The sequence below is a fragment of the Manis pentadactyla genome, chromosome 6 (assembly GCF_030020395.1).
Source record: "Manis pentadactyla isolate mManPen7 chromosome 6, mManPen7.hap1, whole genome shotgun sequence".
NCBI lineage: Eukaryota > Metazoa > Chordata > Mammalia > Pholidota > Manidae > Manis > Manis pentadactyla.
Genome location: NC_080024.1, coordinates 9,917,567 through 9,936,744, shown reverse-complemented (window position 1 = coordinate 9,936,744; position 19,178 = coordinate 9,917,567). Strand labels below are relative to the sequence as shown.

General features: G+C 38.3%; 1 long non-coding RNA gene across 1 annotated transcript in view; it reads right to left on the bottom strand.

Moving 5' to 3' along the window:
* Positions 1–5,710: 5,710 nt before the first annotated feature.
* Positions 5,711–19,178, bottom strand: part of LOC130684220 (uncharacterized) — a 30,376-nt gene continuing 16,908 nt past the window's right edge. The window contains exons 4-5 of the long non-coding RNA XR_008998407.1: positions 9,475–9,630; positions 5,711–7,610 (exon numbers count right to left, since the gene is read on the bottom strand). This is a non-coding gene — a long non-coding RNA (uncharacterized LOC130684220). The remainder of the gene's footprint in view (positions 7,611–9,474; positions 9,631–19,178) is intronic.

Genomic DNA, 19,178 nt, shown 5'->3' with positions numbered 1-19,178 from the left:
CTGTCAGGCAAAGCGCAGTGAACGAGAGAATGGTTGTCCACATTTAAGTCTCTGACTTCTTCACCAATCAGGGTTTCTGGAGATTTTTGTTATCCTTCTCTTCCTGGTACAGCAAAGGAGACACCCTTACAAATGGAGATTTCCCTTATAAATGTAAATATCTCTTAAAAAAGGGTAACTTCCTTTAGGTTTTCAGAGCTTCTCTTGTGTCTGTTATTTCTTAAAAATAATCAGCCTAAAGTAATCCTTATGGAAAAGAAACATATTTTGGGGTGCCATATTCTGCTCCTGTTCCAAAGCCAGGGCCGCCAAAGAATGCTGCCGCTCCTCAGAGCTTAGCAAAGGCTTTGGCGGACTTGCAGGAGACCTGAGCGCAAGCGCTTGTTTTGCAAGCTTTCATACACGTGTTGAGAACAGTCGGGATCGAGCAGTTATGAGTGAAGTGAATAGATAAGCAGACAGGTCTCCCAGGATCGCTCAGTGTCCATCTGCGTTTCAACTGTTGCATTTTTGTATCTATGCTATGTTCTCTAACACAGGAGTCTTTGAGAAATTAATTGGTGATACCACCTTTTTGCTACTGTACCCTTGCTAGTCAAAAAAGGAAGGATTCATCCCTCTCCCTCTCACAAGAAGGGCAGAGAAAACACAAATCCCTGGGCTGCTCTGAAGTCTGGTAGGATCTGGTGTGGCCCCTGAGCCTGGAGCAGGATGCTGGCCTGGGTCAGATGTCCGGCAAACAGGGCCCTCCTGAGAAGGGGACAGAGTGCTGGAGAAACAGGGGTGGCCCACTCCTTCCTGAAGGAGAAGGGAATGTCAGAGGGCGGCCTCACACACAAGTTTCTTCTAGACACTGACCAAGATGGCCTTAACACTCCCTTCAACTTGACTCGCTGTAGAGAAGCTTCATCCTGCCTCCAGGCGCCAACCTCCTCTCATCTCAGCCGTCATGGAAGCTAGCAGGCTTAACCCCAAAGCTTCCTGTCTCTCTTTTCTTAGAGCACTTACTTTAGATAACTTGTCATTGTTAAGTTCTTTACCTGTTCCCTTGGAGGTGTACATTTTTTTTTTGTTAAAAAAATTTTTAAAGCCCCTGCTAGTTTTACAACCCAGGACTGTCTTTCTCAAAGACCTGGGAGCCATCCCTCTGAAGCGTGGTCACCTGGGAGGACAGCGCCCTCCTCTCCCCGTCTCTGAGGGAGGCTAGGAGCCTAACTCAGTGGGGGCCTTGCTCCGAGTTGCACATCTACCTCCTGTCTCTGCAAAGGAGGAAGTTTACTTGTCCTTCGGGCAAAGCCAATTAGCAAACACAGACCTAAGACCTTCTCCCTCCACCGCAACTCTTAAAACTCCCCTGTCCTTGGTTACAGTGGAGCTGGGTATCTGGACTGGGTCTGCACTCCTGCCCAATGGCTGGCAACAGTATAGGAATAAAACTCATTCCCTTGTGCCCACCTTGGCTAGTGCCATTTTTCCTTACCAGTCCATACACAGGCCAGAAGTCCTCTAGGGTGACAGTGGAGGGACAGGAATCCCCAAGAACAAATGATAGTAACATTCTCATCAACATTGGCAAATAAGGATTTATTATTATTATTATTATTATTTTTTTTTTTGAGAGGGCATCTCTCATATTTATTGATCAAATGGTTGTTAACAGTTAACAACAATAAAATTCTGTACAGGGGAGTTGATGCACAATCATTAATCCACCCCAAGCCTAATTCTCATCAGTCTCCGATCTTCTGAAGCACAACGAACAAGTTCTTACATGGTGAACAAGTTCTTACATAGTGAATAAGTTCTTACATGGTGAACAGTGCAAGGGCAGTCATCACAGAAACTTTCGGTTTTGATCTCGCATCATGAACTATAAACAATCAGGTCAAATATGAATATTCGTTGGGATTTATTATTTTTAATTTAGTAAAATAAAGGAACATGGCCATTCTTGCAGTTGAATATTATGGAGCAATTTAGAACCTTTACATATATGTTTTGTTGATGTATAATGATGATATAAAAAGACAAAAACTAAGACAGGGTTCAACAAAGCAGACAAACAGATGTAGGGCTTTTTTGAATTTTTTAAAAATATTGCTTTATGTTTTTAAACTGCATTTACAGTGGCTAATAGTCTTTTGAATTTAAGCATGATCAGTACTGAAAGTGTGAACAGAGGGATGCAGCGCTTAATACAAATCAAAGCAAACTGAAGATATACTTGAGGTCTTCCCTAATATCCTGCCAGTCTCTGCCCGTTCTGTGGTAACTTACGGGGAACGGTCTCCGTGAGCTGATACAGGGGGGTCTGAGGCTGGCGTGTGCCACGGCAGCTCTGAGGAAGCATTATATTGAGCACTGGGGGTGGGGGTGGTCCATTTTCAGACACTGAGCCCTAGAGGAGATTAAAATGACACTTATGCCACCTATATAGGCACAAGGAAGCTCTTGGAAAGCAAATGCGGAGAACAGAGCAGAGGAAGTGAAGCAAGCGCTCTGGTCAATGAGGGACGCTCAGGAGCCCTTTGTATTTTCTCCATTGGTTCTCAGGGGTTTTGCCTGCTGGTGCTCTATTATCTGGCATGTAAATATTCGTGGCTTTTAGTATTCATTCAGATGACATGCTTTATATAAGTCTTTTCTGCTTCTTTAATGATTTTTTCCCTTGAATTCTGCTTTGTCAGCTATTTTGATCATAACCACAGGCTTCTGCATTGTATACCTTTTTCTATCCTTTTATTTTCCATTATCATAAATTGATTTGTATTAGGTGCGTCTCTTGCATTCAGTTTTTAATTGGATTTCAACTTTTGCTCTAATCTGAAAGTCTTTTAAGAGGTGAGGTTAGCACGTTTCCACTGATGCTATGGGAGATATATTTGGTAATGTTTCTACTATATTTTTTGTTAATGAATTTTAATAGCTTTTTAAAAACCTTACTGTAAAATAATTCAGTTTTGATTTGTGTATTTTTCTAATAGTTTGTAGTATTATTTTTCTCTACTTTTTATATTTCATTTTAGCAAATTATTATTCCAACACCATAAACACAAAAGAGAACTTGCATCTTTCAAATTACTGAGGCAGGAAAACATGCGTTGAGTTTATTTGAAAATAGAAAACAAGTATTTAGATATGATTAAAGTACAAACAGGAGCATTAAAGCCTGAAATCTATATCAAAGTCTTTATCAAAGTTAAACTTTCATAAAATAATCCTGACCTAAGAAATCAGTAGTAGATTAGAGATCAATACATATAATAATATTTTTTTATTGTTCTTAGGCAATTTCTTAATAAGATAAAAGAGTATATCTATGATTGTTTGAAAAAATATTTTTATCTGAAATAGTCTTTACTTTGAAATATGTATAGACATATACATGCAATTTAAATATATGAAAAACTTAAAAATCCAAATTATGATACCTTGATAAAGAAATCGATGAAGACTTTTAAAAACTATCATGACAAATGTTGAGCTGCAAATTTGGGAGTATCTGATGGCTGCCCATATAGGTAGGCAGATGATGGCCTCCAAAGATGTCCATATACTAATCCCTAAATCCTATGAATGTGTCATATTACATGGCAAAGGGGAATTAAGGTTGTAGGTGGAATTCAGGTTTCAAACAAAGCTTTAAATTCAAAGAGATTATCCTGGATTATCCCATGGGCCTAATGTGATCACAGGTGTCCTTGAAAGATGGGAGACAGGCAGAAGGGCAACATCACAGAGATGCGATGTGAGAAAGGCTAAATGACTGTTGCTGGGCTGCAAGATGGAAGGAGGAATGCTGGCAAACTCTAGAAGCTAGAAAAGCCAAATCATAATGTTTTCCCCTAGAGCCTCTGGAAAAAATACACAGCCCTGCCATCACCTTGATTTTAGCCCACGGGAATCCACCTCACACTTTTGACCTCCAGAACTGTAATATAATAAATGTGTGTTGTTCTAAGCCACTAAATTTATGATGCTTTGTTACAGCAGTAAAAGGAGACTAATACATTCATTTTTGTAAACATGTGTGTGTGTGTGTGTGTGTGTCCACCGCAAGGATGCTCAGAAGCTCAGTGTGACTTTTGAAGCTTATCTTAAGAGGTGAATACACACATTCCCAAACTGGAACACCATGATTTGCATTATTCCCAATTCTGAATGAATTCAAATACTGTGAGGCTTAGAACATTGAAAGCGATATACAAATATTTAACTGTAAAGACAAGTATATAAGTAATATTTTTGAACAGACCTCACCATATTCTATACTGCATACTCTTCATAAAATAAATGTGAACTTTCATAAAAAGCTTGCTAAGTACCCAAACCATAGTTTGCAAACTAGAAAATTTCATCAGTTTTATTGAGGAAATATTAATGCATTCAGAAATGTAATGTGTTTGACATTTTGCTGAATTTCAACATGCCTTTTGCTGGTCTGCCATGGAATTTGTGAAGCCATAGGATCAAATAGTGGGTAACATATTGATTTTGCCAGGGCCACCTTTTTTGTTTCTTTGGATACCCTGAAATAAAGTTCTTCAGCGGTTGTCTGGATTTTCCTCTGTGTTGAATAGACTGAGTGAAAGGACGTGACTTTAATTGACAGTCTAGTTATTTAAAGGAAGCAGATGAAAGATTTCTGCTCTGCTGGTGGGTTTCAGGTCAAGGTATGAACATTTGAAATGGTAATAAACTAAAACGTCAAGTTTGCTAAGCTTCTCACAGCTTTTCATGCCATACTTATTGAAAACGCATAAACCATGTATTAAATATCTAAAACTAGGCGTCAAATATATTCTAAACAACAGGATGTGCCTGATTCTTGTTTATTACTAAATAACTCTAGAGTGACAGCAGCCACCAGTGATAAACTTTAACTTTGAATTAGCCCTTTGCTTATATTGAATGAATTGAATATTATGAATATTTGAGGCCCTTTGCTAGTTTCTTTCATCATAAGCATAAAAAGCAGGTGAAAGAAGGATGATGCTGGTAGAGCCCAGGGGCCAGGATTGCCTGCTGAAAATCTATTCGATGGGATGCATCTCTGCATAGCTGAGATGCCAAAGAAAGCAGAGAGAGGAAGAGAGAAAAAACCCTGGCATCTTCTCTTCTCCACCCTTACATCTTCCTCCAGTGCTTCTCAGTGACTGGATGTACCTAGAAACCAGAAGACAAAAAAGCCTGGGAAATATATTTCCTTAAGATACACATAAAAGCAGGAGAAGCATAGAGAATTAAGCTGAGGGGAAACAGAAAGGTGATTGACACACCAAGCATTGTCACAAATACCCAAAAGGGAAAGGATTCTCCACTTCTCTTCCACATAAGGATGCCAACATGCGGAAGAGGTAAGGTAATGTTTGCACCTCGTTTTATTTTCACTGCGACCTCATCAAAAGAGACTCAGGGGTGTAGAGAATTCCAATGGGTGTAGCATTCCAAAATTAATTTGGGTTTTCTTGTGTAGATACATATATTTTTTAACTAAACAATGCTATTGTTTTGGCCACACCCTCTAGTTACATTTCAAACACAATGGTTAAAACCCCTATTACATGCTAACTTATCTTGTGTGTACAAGATGAAGAACACTGCTGTTTATTTTCAGATTTCTGCTTTGTTTTCATAAATGATTCATCACTTATAAACATGTCTTTGTAATCAGTTTTAAAGGTCAAATCGTGTAAGTCAGAGAGAGAGGCAGGGAGAACTTATTATTTATTATCCACTTATACTTTTCCACACTGTAATACAAAGTGTTAAGCATTGAATAATTCCAAACTGTTTTTTTGAAAATTAAGACTCTCAACAGAATAGCAGAGCTATTTAAATTAGTGAAATTACATTTTATAGTTAAGTTGGTTTTGATGTCCATTATTAAGTGAATAATGATGATTTTGGCATATAAAAGAGCATAAATAAATAGAATTTTAGGGATAAAAATAAGATTTTTTTTTTAAGACTTCTTTTTATTTTGCAAGACTAAAGTGAAACATAACATAAAGTGGTGTGTGTGTGTACCCAAGGGTATTTGCTAACTTCTTCCCATTGCTTCTCAATGTCTTACTGGCATGTAAACTATTACATACTCTGTTAACATCTTGTACTTTTGGTCATATCTGTAGTAGGCATATTTTTGACCCCACAAAAATGTTCATACTCTAATCTTCAGAACTTGTGAATGTGCCATGTTTACATGGTCAACAGGACTTTGCAGGTATAACTAAGTTTGCAGACCTTAAAATAGGTAAATAATCCTGGATCATGCAGATGGCCTACTCTAATCACATGTGCTCTTAAAAGCAAATAATTTTCTCTATCTGGAGTCAGAGAGATACAGCAGAAGGAAAACTCAGAGATATTAGCACAAGAAAAATTTGACTGTGACTGGCTCAGAGATCATGGAACTCACGTGCAGGACCAGATAGAGTTTCTAGGAGCTCACAGTTCACCTGGGAAAGAATGTGGCCACCTGTAGAAGTAAAGACTGTGCCCTGGCTTACAACCAGGAAATGACAGCCTCGGTCCTACAGTCCCAAAGAACAGAACTTGATCAACAAGCCAAATGAGCTTGGAGGCCGATCCCCAGAGCCTCATAAGAAACACGTTCCACATCCAGTAGCATCCCTTGCCCTGCCCCCTGTGCTTTGTTCCTTTCCCCAATCTCCCTCCACACCATTACACCCACAGCAATGGCTAAGATGCCCGCTTCCCACCCTGACAGAGCCCTCCTCATCTGTAATTTCATCTTCTCTGTCCTTGTCTGTGGTTCTCCCAAACTGTTTTAATCACATCCCCATTTAGTTATTCAATCAATATTAATTGAGCATCTATGTTGTTGCCTGATAGTCTCCTAGGGATGTATTGGTGAATGAAACAGATGCGGTGTACGACCTTTTAATGAAAAGGATACTGTGGGATGAAGCATAATAAAGAATGGGATGAGGAGATTGAACTCCTCATATAGATTTGTTGTGGCATTTGTCTAGCTGGGTATGATTAATTCCTTTACATGCATGTCTTCAAAAGAAGCCATTGAACTTTGCAAAGCATAGGATATATTATGCATCATCTGATGAACGAATTCTCCTTAACACAGCAATTACATGACCCATGAGCTTACTTAGGCAAGAGTTAGAAAACCAGGGATTAGGAATTCAGCTAAGAAACAGAATCCACCTTTCCTGAGAAACAAATGACAAAGCTGAAGACTCAGTGAGAGGCCAGGCCCATTAACTGAGGAGCTGCTCCTTTAACGGGGAAGTGGTATCTCAAAGGGTTCCATGTTCTGTGTGCCAGAGAGCTGGCAGCTGGCAGGCAGCATTAGAAATAAGAAGCAATGGGAAAAACAGAAAGGATCAAAGGAAAAATTTTAAATCTGAAAAGTGAAAATGAATATTCACATTTCTGCTTAGTGCTCACTGTTGGATAATCCAGGCTTGCCTTCAAATATGTGGGCATCGCTGTGAAAGGGGAGCGCTGACTTGGGCCAACACCTCTAGTGGGACCCCCCCATGGCAAGCCTGGTCCGTCCTTGATGATGTCCTGCTGGTCAGTCTGTCTTTATGTTTATTTTGTGCCAAAGGGTCTTGAATTCCAATCTGTGAAGAGGACAGATGAATCATACTATGTCAGTCACATACAAAGAATCTCTAAGCATCGTAATGTTATTTTGATGCGTAGGATGATCATAAGAATTACTCTGTTGTAGACATAAATAATCCAAACCCTCAAATGAGTGTTTCTTCAAATTCAGTCTATATTCTTAGATATTCTTCATTTCCAGCATTCCACAAATTGTGCTTAGTTTGAGGAATTAAATTTTTAAATGGATTCTCCTTCCTTCCTGGAGGATTCCTTCCCCAAGCCTTATCTCCTCAGTGCCAACGTGGATTGTTGCCCTGTCGTCTGGCACTAATCTTCGTCATCTTGTCATCCCAGAACCCCCCTCACTGATAACTTCCAGTTGGATGCATTATTGCTCAGATCTCATTTCTTCCTTTTTCCTGGCATATCATCTATTATTAGCAAGTATCTTCCTTGTGGAAAAAATTTGTCTATGCCCTTGAAGAGCAAATGATGTGTTTTCAGTTTTTAAAATGTGGATGATCAATGTCTATTGCAGCTAGATATAAACTTTTCCTTAGAGATGATTTTCTTTAAGAATTTTTAAGGTAACTGCTCAGTTGTTTCTGGCACCCAAAGTTGCAGGTGAAGAGTCTGATGACAGTGTTTCTCACTTATTTGTAAATAAGGTATCTCTCTACCCTAAATCCCAGAAATTTTTAGTATTATCCCTTTACCCCTTGGTATAATAAAGATTTAAAATTGCATGTCTAGGTAATATCCCACTGTAAGGATTATGATTCAAAAGTACTAAGAAAAAAAATGTTGAGAGTAGGATAAATCTACAGATATCTTATTTTCTTGCACAGTTTTCTTGAACGGATAAGCTACTAAGTAATGAATCAGACAAGAAATATTCGCTCTCCCTCTGGCAGATGAAAGTGCATTGAGAATGAAGCACTGGATATTGGGCACGTCTTGAGCCAACACTGGCCTTAACCTTAGTGTTTTTCCTAAAAACGTTACCACTGGGAGGCTTTGTCTACACCACTAGCTTCAATAAAAATCTCTATGCTTATGAACATAGAAGAAGCAGGTAATAAAATAAAGCCCTGATGGGCTTCATCAAAGATGCTCTTGGCATCTGGCAAAATGAGTGAAAAGCTTTGGATTAAGATGGGTTAAAATGAATGAAAGATCTAAATCAGACCTGCCCAACAGAAATATAAGATGAGCCACAGAGGTAATTTTAGGTGTTCTAGCTTACTAGCATTTAAACAAGTAAAAAGAAACAGGTGAAATTAATTTTAATAGTACATTTTATTTAAACTTACAAGCCCCAAATACTATCACTTCAACAGGCAACAAACACGAAAGCAGAATTACTAGTGAGATATTTACATTCTTTCTGTTTTTATTCTAAGCATCTGAAATCCAGGGTGGATTATACTGATAGGACGTCTCAGTTCACACTGGCCACATTTCAAGTCCTTGACCTGTCAGTGCAGGACTAGAAAAATAGCTATGATCTACATGGACAGTTGCAAAGTTCTTTACTATAACCTCTCAGCCTAATTTTCAGACTATATATAGTATTGTTTCCTCTAAAGGGTCTCATCTTGTAGTTAAAATGACAACAAAAACAGAGTAGGAAGAAGAGGCAGGAGGAGGCAGAGGAGGAGGAACCTGGGCTGTGGGTCTCCACACACGCTGGAGTTTGTCTGGGTCCCATCCTTAGTGTTTTTCCTAAAAACTCAACCACCAGGAGGCTTTGTCTACACCATTAGCTTCAATAAAAATCAATTTGCTTATGAGCATAGAGGGAGCAAATAATAAAAAACTTTCAAAAATTAAAAAAACTAGTAGATAATCAATAAACATTATATTGAATTTACTTACTTATGCAATACTTAATACACCGATTTCTACAAAGGATGAAAACGTAGCTCCTGAGTGACTGTGGTTTTGCTTTAGGCGATGGGTGCAGGGGGGAGACTGGCTCTGATGTATGCTTTCAGCAAGTCCAGATGCGATTTCCACACTGGGTACAGGCGTCTACAGTGAACCGAGATGATTTCATTGTTTACAAGGAAATTAAATGTTTTGAAAGCCCTCAAGTGACCTGATAAAACCCCATAGAACAGTGTTTCTCAGACTGTCGTTTCCAGACCAGCCCCGTTACCAACTCTGGGGAACTTGTTGGAAATGTACTTCAGACCTTCAGAGCCACAAACTCCAGGGGGCCGTCTGTGGTTTGACCAGCTCCCCAGGTGACTGCTGGGCACTCACGTTTGGGAACAGCAATCACAGAGCTCAGTGCAGACTCTTTTTTTGTTCTTTTATTTTATCACATAGCTTATGTTTGAAAATAGCAGTGATTAATTTTGGTTGCTTGGAAAGGAGCAAGGTATGATACATGATAAATTTCCTTTGGGTCCCAGATTTAGTTTACCCTTGACAAAAACTCATGTATTTCTTTCTCAAGGTAAGCATTTCTCCTAATGACTTGTATTTTACTTCGGCTGCTGACAGTCTCAGAACTAAATGTGAGAGGAGCCCTTCTCAGAGTAGAAGCACAAATTATTCTTAATCCTTCGCTAAGTGTCACCTCAGCATGGGCAATAAAAGTTGAAGAAGAGTTGTAATACATCCCCCAATTTTCCCTATTATGCTCAAACTCATCAGATTCTGTAGTTCACAAAAAATGCCAGTATTTGAGGCTGTAAATGCTGGCCTGATGGAGAGCACGAAACAATGTTCTTTCTTAGCAAACCTCGTTTAGAATATAAAGAACTAAGAGACTCATATTAATGATGCTTATTTCCCATTCCATTTGGCCTCATCCTCTCATGCTGCAACATAGATTCATTTACAATATGCTGATCAAAATGCATAATTTTAATGAGTGAAATGGAACTTTTGCCTATTATAAAAAAAGTGGCTACAAAGGAACCAAACACAACAGCAAATGTGTTAAGTCAGATCTCTACACACTTCATACAGTTTTGTCCAGGGTCATCACAAAGGCTTGCTAATGATTAAAATATGGATATAGGGCATAGATAAAGGACTGTCCCCTTGAATTCTGTTTTTATCTAGCTTTTTAAAGCCAAAACTCCAAACCAGAGTAAATACCTAGAATCACAGGGCACAAGCCAGTAATGGAATGGCTCTTTTCTGTCTGTATTCATCTCTATCACCTGTGAAAGTCATTGATTGTGAAAGAGTGTCATAGCCAGAAATGATTGGACTTCACAGGAAATGTGGCTCATAGAGTCTCTTTAGCAGAGCCAATGAGGAAACGACCAGAGGAGGCATGTTCTCTGATACAAAGCCTACCTCAGGGATACAGTGGTCTCCATGGGGCTGTCTATCTTGGGTTCCCTCCCCCCACACCAGTACAACAGAACTGATGTTGAAGAATTCTCTGAAAAAGGGTAGGATAAAGAGAATGGAGGACAGGAATGAATGTATGAAATCTGCTAAGTATTTTACATTCTCTCAAACAAAATAATGAGGAATAACATCAGTAAGCAACATCATTGGTAAATGACAAGAGTGTCAGTGGCGTCTTAGGCGTTTGCTGCTGATATAATGTAATGCTGTGTACAGTCACTGGTGCCCTGAAAGCTTTTCAAACTGTTCCTTCTGTGCAGTTTCAACAAGGTGCTTATTCATGAGTTTCCATTATCAAAGGCCTGTCAAAAAAGTTTTGTTCTGTGTCTGGCCCTCCTTCCGAGTGCTCATTTTCCATCTAATTCTGTGGCTGGGAGGTTTTGCGCCTGGATCTAGGGTTGTTCTGAGGTCCCTGGGATATAGTTTACCCAATGCTTCAGTGAAAAATGTTTACCCATTTGGCATACTCTGTTTAACCTTTTTGGCATAGCCAGGAAGGGTGCTCTGATAATACATATAATTAAACAGCAGCCTATTTAATTATGAATGGTGTCAGGAGATAAATTAGTACTAAGTATCCCTTTTAACTGAACCACAAGAAGATTAAAAAACTGCTAAGACCTGTTCACAAACTCTCTGTACTTTTCTATGGAAGATTGGTGATGCTAAGTGCATTTATTTGGTGAACAGTTGATAAACTGGCACTAAGCAATGATTATTTTTCCTGGAGAAAGTCCCTTCCCAGAGTAAAATGTGGCATCATTTATAAGTACTAAGAGCCACATGGAATCCTTTTTTTAAGCACATTTGAAGGATTTGTGTGGTGAACACATTGGGAAGGAAATCCTGTGATCTGTGACAACACGGACAGAGCCAGAGGACCTTATGCTAAGTAAAATGGCAGACACAGAAGGACAAACGCTGCATAATATTACTATGTGAGCTCTAAAACAGGCAAGCTCCTAGAACCAGAGAGTAGAATAGGGGTTACCAGGGGTGGTGAGGGGAGGAAAATGGGGAGTTGGTGGTCAGAGGGTACAAAGTTTCAATTATACCAAAGGAATATGTTCTGGAGGTCTACCGTACAATACAGGACCGATAGTTAACAATACGGTATAAAGGTTTAAAATCTTGCTAAGAGAGTAGACCTTTTTTTAAGTGCCTATTCCACCAAAGAAAAAAATTAAATTAAAAAGTAGAAGTATAGGAGGTGGGGGAAGCAGTTGGTGGTCATGGGGCATAAGTTTATGGCATAGATTGTGGTGATGGTTTCTTGGGTATATACTTATCTCCAGACTCATCGAGTTGAATACATTGTATACATAATAGCTTTTTGTATGGCAGTCACACCATGATAAAGTGCTTTGTTTTGTTTTGTTTTTTTAAAGAGCTCATTTTCTGGATCACCTCCTGGGGACAGCCTCTCATTGGAAACTCCCTCCCATCTCTGATTTTTCTGGTTTTTAGTAGAAGCATATGCTAGAACACTCAGACACCTGTCATTTTAAAGAACCCCGTCAATGTGCAATACAATTAGCATGTATTTAAAAATAGACTAATTTGATTCCATCAATATAAAAAGGAAGAAAAACAGATTTCTTAATTGATATTACCTATGAATTTAAAGAGTTTGATAAAAATGTGCACTAGATAGTTCTCAATAGATTTCTCAAGATTTTGTAAGATATTGTTAAAAATCTCAAGACTGCTAAGAGTGGAGATGAGAACTCCACTTGATAAATAATATCAGTTTCTTAAATGTCTTGTCATATTTATGGTCCTTGTAGTGCCTCTACATACATCATGCAAGTGATTTCCACAAGAAATCTGTGTTACTTTGACCTTACAAAAAAGGGATATGAGACATCAGGGACATAGTCAGCTTGCTTAGAGTTCTCGACTGGCCATGCCCCACTATTGTGGTAAAAAATAGGAAAGATGGGCAGCCAGTTTGTACCTGGGAGCTGCCACTTAATTAGTATATAGAAGGTCATATTGCTGGTAAGAACCTTAATAACTGGGATGACCATTTATTCACCTTCCTGTACATAGCGGCATCTAGATGCTCAATAAACTCTTGCTTAATTTAGTAAGATATTAGAGTTTCAAAAATGAGTCAAACATGTAAAATGAGAGAGACCACTTCAAAAAGTTATCCTTTGGGTTGTTAATTTTTTTAACAGCACAGTAATTTTTCTCAAGATTTAAGAAATGTGTCTTGGTAATTTGTTTTATTTTTAAAATAAACTACTGAGGCTTTACCTTCACTCTTGTATAAAAGGTTTGAATCTTGTAAATAAGCAAAATTTACTTGCAGCCATATCTTATGAGTAAGATTTTTGTTAACAATAAATGATGCGATTTAAGGTTAAAAATTAAGAAAGTTTATACAGTAATGAAACAAGCTTTCTTGCATGACCGATTAATATATTCTAAGGCAATTTTCCAAGAAAGTTATCAAAATGTTCTGAGCCATGGCTGATTGGCCCTTTATTTATTTAAGTTCCTAAAATAATGTTTTTAGTGAACTCTCTCAAACACTGCTATTTCTTGAGTGCACTTTGGAAATATATATACATATGTCTATGCCCTTTGAATTGGAACTGTTGTCCCCAGTTGGAATTTGGTGTAACAAAACATAGAAATAATGCAAAATTTACACACAAGGGTGCTCATAGGGGCAAAGCTTACAAAATCTAAAAATAATGACACAACTTAAATAACCGTATGGGGAGATAATTAAATTATAAATAATAAGGAATAAATGAAATTATAAGTGAATAGTCATTAGTCATTAAAATTCTTACTGTCATTTTATTAAAATGGAAAAATCAAAATGTAAATATATTTATTTAGTTCTTAACATATTCAATATTGACAATGAAAACACATCAAATGTTAAGCATAGTAGCAGCTGAGTTTGAATATCATGAGTGATTTTTATTTTGGAAACTATAATCATCTGCATTAACATGCCATAGCCGTTAGGACTGAGAAGTGGGACCACCTGGGTCAACCTGACTTTGTTATTTCTTCCAAGAAAACATCACCAAGGAAAATAGGACTGTAAGATCAACAACTGGCATTATTCATCACATGTTTGTATTAAAAATGCATTGTCTTTATTAACAAAGGTTTTAGTTTTCTGGACTAGATTTTGCCAGTTGAAGAACCATAATCCAACATAGAAAAACAGTGAGTTAAACTGTATAAATCTCATAATACCTAATGATTTTTGGATTATGAATGTATTTCAAGCATCTTTCTCAACACTTTACATCTAGGAAGTCATGTCATCCTCAGAATGGCCCAGTGAGACCAGCACTATTGTACCAGGGACACACGACTGGTGTGTCATCTGTCCTGGAGCCCAGTGTCCACCACCATACCATACTGTTGCTTATATAGAGACATTACATGTTTCTAGAAAGAACCAAGGTACAGAAAATTGAGACAGATTCAGGGGATTGACGGCTGGAGTGAAGGGCTCTGGGTCTATTTAGAATATCCTTAGAGAATCCAGGGGAGGGTGATTTTTCACAGACCTTCCTTTCCTACTTTGTGTAGCTGATACCCTCTCAGAGACCCCATTACTTATCTTTAGACTTAATTTTCCTAAACACTGATGTTCATTTTAATCTAAATATTTCTATCCAAAGTGGAAGACCTTCATGATGTGATTGGATGGGAATCTTTTCTAAGGTCCTAAGAACAATATTCCACTTATGTAGGACGCTTTCCTATGGCTATTGTACAATACCCCGGTGAAAGTCACAGGCAAATCATACACATGAAATTGTACTGTTTTACTCGGGCAAGGTAAAGCCTCGCCCATACACACTTACACACTTTTTGTGAACATGAAATGTATAAACTGAAGCTGTGTGCATGTGTAGGAGTGTTCACAAGTCCCAGTGGGTTTTATAATGTGCTGGACTAGACCTAATTATTCAGCAGGAAAAGTGAATGTTGTATTTTCCACCCAAGTCACTTTTATCTACCTTTCTAGCCGTAATGCAATTTATATGTATTGGAGCTAGGAATGTGTTTACTGACTTAAATTCAAACAGCTGTCAAGAGATCTTTGATAACAGCAAAGTGGGAGTTTGAAAACCAGCCCCTGTTCCTGAATACTTTATTTCCCACTAACTGTATAATACAGAAAACTGACTTGGTTCCTTGAATATCATGAGTTGGAAAGGGGGCCTTCTTAACAGGGATATAGAGATTTCTGTAAAACTTCTAGAAAAAACTTCGGCAAAAGATATAGTAAATGAAAGGTGTTAGCCTGTGATTTTTATACATTATCCAGTGCTAATTAGCAGCAGCTGAAATACTCTCTTTCTAGCTATGAATATAAAGTCCTAATTAATCTCATTCCTTATTCTAAGTCTTATGTGAGATCTCCTTGAGTGAGGTGGAACCACCCTGCAGAGCAAATATTGATGGTTAATCAGCATTTTCTCTGTAGAGCTTCCCTGGAGCCCTTTTTGAAATAGCAATTATTTATGGCATTAATAGAAATTACCATCATTTACACATCGAGCCTGACCAAAAGAGTGCGTCCCTAGGACTAAAGGTTAGCACATTCCTAAGTCCAAGCACAGAGGACTCGTAGTGGTGATTAGAAATCAGGAATTGACCATTTAGCTACTATTTCCGCATTGGCCCTATTGTTGCCCAAATACCCATGCGTATGGCCCGAACAGTGGTACAGGATAGCACTTGTCTATTCATCTTTAGACCTTTTCATCCAAAAGCCCAGTGGAAGCATGATGTGTTAGAGATATTTAAATTTGAAAATTTAATGAAATTCTTTTTATCAAGGTAACATTTATTTTCTGAAAGACTCCTGGATGAATAGGATAAATTCCCTGTAAAAGATCTATTTTTTAGCTCAGATTTGAAAAGCCCTTTCTTCCAGACTGCACTCTGTTGACCTTGAAGTATATGTGATAAACACAAGACTTTTCAAATCTAGCTTTTATTACAAACTGAGCACAAGGAGGAACTGAAACAATAACCTCCACTGAGCAATAAAGACAGCAGAAGATGGGATGCTCGGGATGGATGGGCTGGCAGCCGGGAATGATGTCGGCTTTCTAAATGGTAAGGTTCTTGGGTAGGGTTCTTTTCCTTATCTGACTCTTTCAAAAACATGTTATGTTTCTTATCAGTATGACTCTTGTCCAAAAAGTACAAAGAACTAATTCCTTGTCAACAAATATTTTATCATAATGGTCAGGAGATTCTTGAATCGCTGCTCTTATTTTAAACCACTAAGTACTTCTTTGATAAAGGTAATGTATTCTGAATCTTCGTTATCAATATATGTAGAATTAGAAATGTCATAGGGATAATCCAAGTTTACCCAAAAAAAAGATTTGTATCACTGAGGAAGTAGCATATAAAACACCAAAACTCCGTAAGAACTTAAGGGGAGGCCAGTGTCTACACATTTTTCTTTCCAGACGCAATGGGTTATCACAGGAATGAAGGGTCTTTGAAAATAACCCAGAATGATCTATCCACTTCATACCATTATAGATCTCTACATCCAAGTTTCAGAAGATGAATTTAAAGTTACATATTCGGTGACATTCAGCTAGGAGTCCGTAAAAATCAATCATATTTATTAAGTGTAGGGTTGAATTATTTTTGATTATTGGGACATCATAAAGCTCAGAACTTTGCGTGTATAGTGCACATAGTCAGTCCACTTGCTCAGAGAAAAAGAAAATTCTACCTCCATTTTTGAAGAAGTAGTGACTTTTAAACACTCTTTTTTTCATCGTGTTGGTTTGGACTTTCTCTTTAAGCAAACTATCTTTTAATCAGATAAATGTACTACCTTGTTAAACTTTATTTGGTAAATAAAGTTTACCAACTTTATTTTTAACATAAAATAAATGTTAAAGCTCAAAATATCTTGAAGAGATTTCTTTTTACTTATAAAAAATGTATTTCATTTCTCTTGTCACTCCCAAAGGTTGGCAACAAGATTATTAGGGAGTAAGTAAGTGGTATGAGTTGGGGAAATAAACGTAACGGAAAAGGCAAAAGCTGAATGTTGAAAATAAGCAGTTTGGTTCATTTTGCCTTCATATATGTGGTGCAAAAATGAGTACCAAAATCGGGGTTGACTCGCTGACAGCCAAGGACTGTTGATGCTCAAGCTGGTAACCAGACAGTCCAGAACATTCAGGCCCTCAGCACCCCTTGCTCCCAGGGGCTTGGCCAGGATGCAGGCTGTGAGCAGCTCAAAAGCCATCCAGACACCCTGAGCTAAGTCTAATGACTTGTGTTGGAAATAGCTGACATTTTTCTCTCCACAGCCTTCTGCCCTCAACTACCAGTTACTATAGAACTGAATGAGAAGGTAGAGGTTCCACTGACTTAATGAGGTGCCACTATATGACTTTTACTCTGTTAGAATGACAGTTTGGGAGATTTCCTGTTTCTCTCTTGGTCTGGAGGCATATGGCCTTTTGTCATTAAGTGGTCATTGTGATCCTTGGTGTGAAGTGACAGGGAATGAATGCTGTCAGAAGACAAAGTCAGGATCATCACGCGATCTGGGCTAGACACAGCAGGCATTTTTTGACGTACCAGTGTGACCTACTCTTTCCTTCCAAATGGTGAAATGGTGAAGGGGTGGGTGAATTGCAGGCCAATTGAAGATTAATAAGCAGCTGCTTCACTGCTAATCCTAATGATAAGTTATTGAGAAAGTACCTAGATCCACACACTGAGTAATTAGATAAAAACTTCAGACCAATTTCAGTTAACTGTAAAAGTCAACTTTGGAAAGACCAACATTTATGATAATACAGATTTAATTTGTGCTAAGTATTCACTTCCCACCCTCTTTTCCAAGAACATCTAGCTCCAACAAATAGTGTATTTGGTCTTTGTCTCCCTTTCTTTCTCTTTTCCCCCAAAATTGAATCCATCAGTCAAGTTGCTAATCTTGTGAATATGTGAAAGTATTACTGGAGATGGGTCCCTAGTCTTACTGCAAGAAAGACTTAAAGAATGGATGTTGAGCACTAAGAGTTTATTTGGAGAATAAAGTTCAGAGAAAGATAAGAGTATCCCAGAGGGTTGAGGTGCAGGGAATGATAGGGAGCCCTTTTCATCTGCAGGGAGTTGAACATCATTAAGTGGGGTTAGGTTTCAAAGGAAACAGGTGAAGTCTTCCTGGAGTTCAGGCTTGCTTCATCCTCACATCTGGCAGGGGAGGTTTTTTTACTATATTTGATTTTACTGTGTTGGTGACTATAGAATGTATTTGGAAGTGAAGCCAGGGTCGACTTCTCCTCCATGTTAGAATCAGCCAGTTTTGGCCAGTCTATTATCTATACCCTCCCATGGGAACAGCTTGTACAGAATATGAAGGATGTAAGCAAGCATCTGACCAAGTCCCCCTCCCTCTCCCTGCTTTTTTCCTAGTTATCTACCCACTCTAACTAAATGAACACTTAAAATTCCCAATTACTCTTTCTCCATACTGTGACCTAGAGACTCTGCATTTCATGTTATGGTATCAGTAAATGTAGACCAGAATGAGTCACTTTACAATTATTTTTTATTCATTAATGTTAGTGAAATACATGCTGTCTGTAATTATTTGGAAATGTGCTGTTTGCATAGTGTGAAGCCCATCCACATTGATAGGCACAGAATTTAGAGATACCGAATTTCTCTTTGCCAGAAGAAAGCTTTACCTATTCTTCATTTCAGCTCACTAGCATCTAAGATGGGAACATCTACTGGAAACTACCCAGATTCTCTGGATTGCCTCTCTTTTATGCCCCAGCATTCCCAGAAATAGAATCTCTTCTCCACAGCTAAGGTGTGACATGAGCAATGTCTATTGCACAAGTTTCTTGTGAGGATTTAATGAGAACATAGATATAAAACACCTCCTATCACGTATGCTACATGATAGGTAATTGTTAAACATGAGCTATTATTACTTATTAAATGTTTAAATCAAATTCCTTGTCTGTTAGGAGAGAGAACTCAGGCATGTTCAAACCAACCCCAGGAAGTCCTCAGAGGTGTTGAATGCCAGGGCCTGCAATGGTACTTGTAACTCCGGGGAAAGGAAATTCCAGGGCAAAATACCTCTACAACCGAAATCAGTCAAAGGGAGAAATAAAGTTTAAAACCCGTTTATTGCTTACAAACTGCGGTTGGGGGCC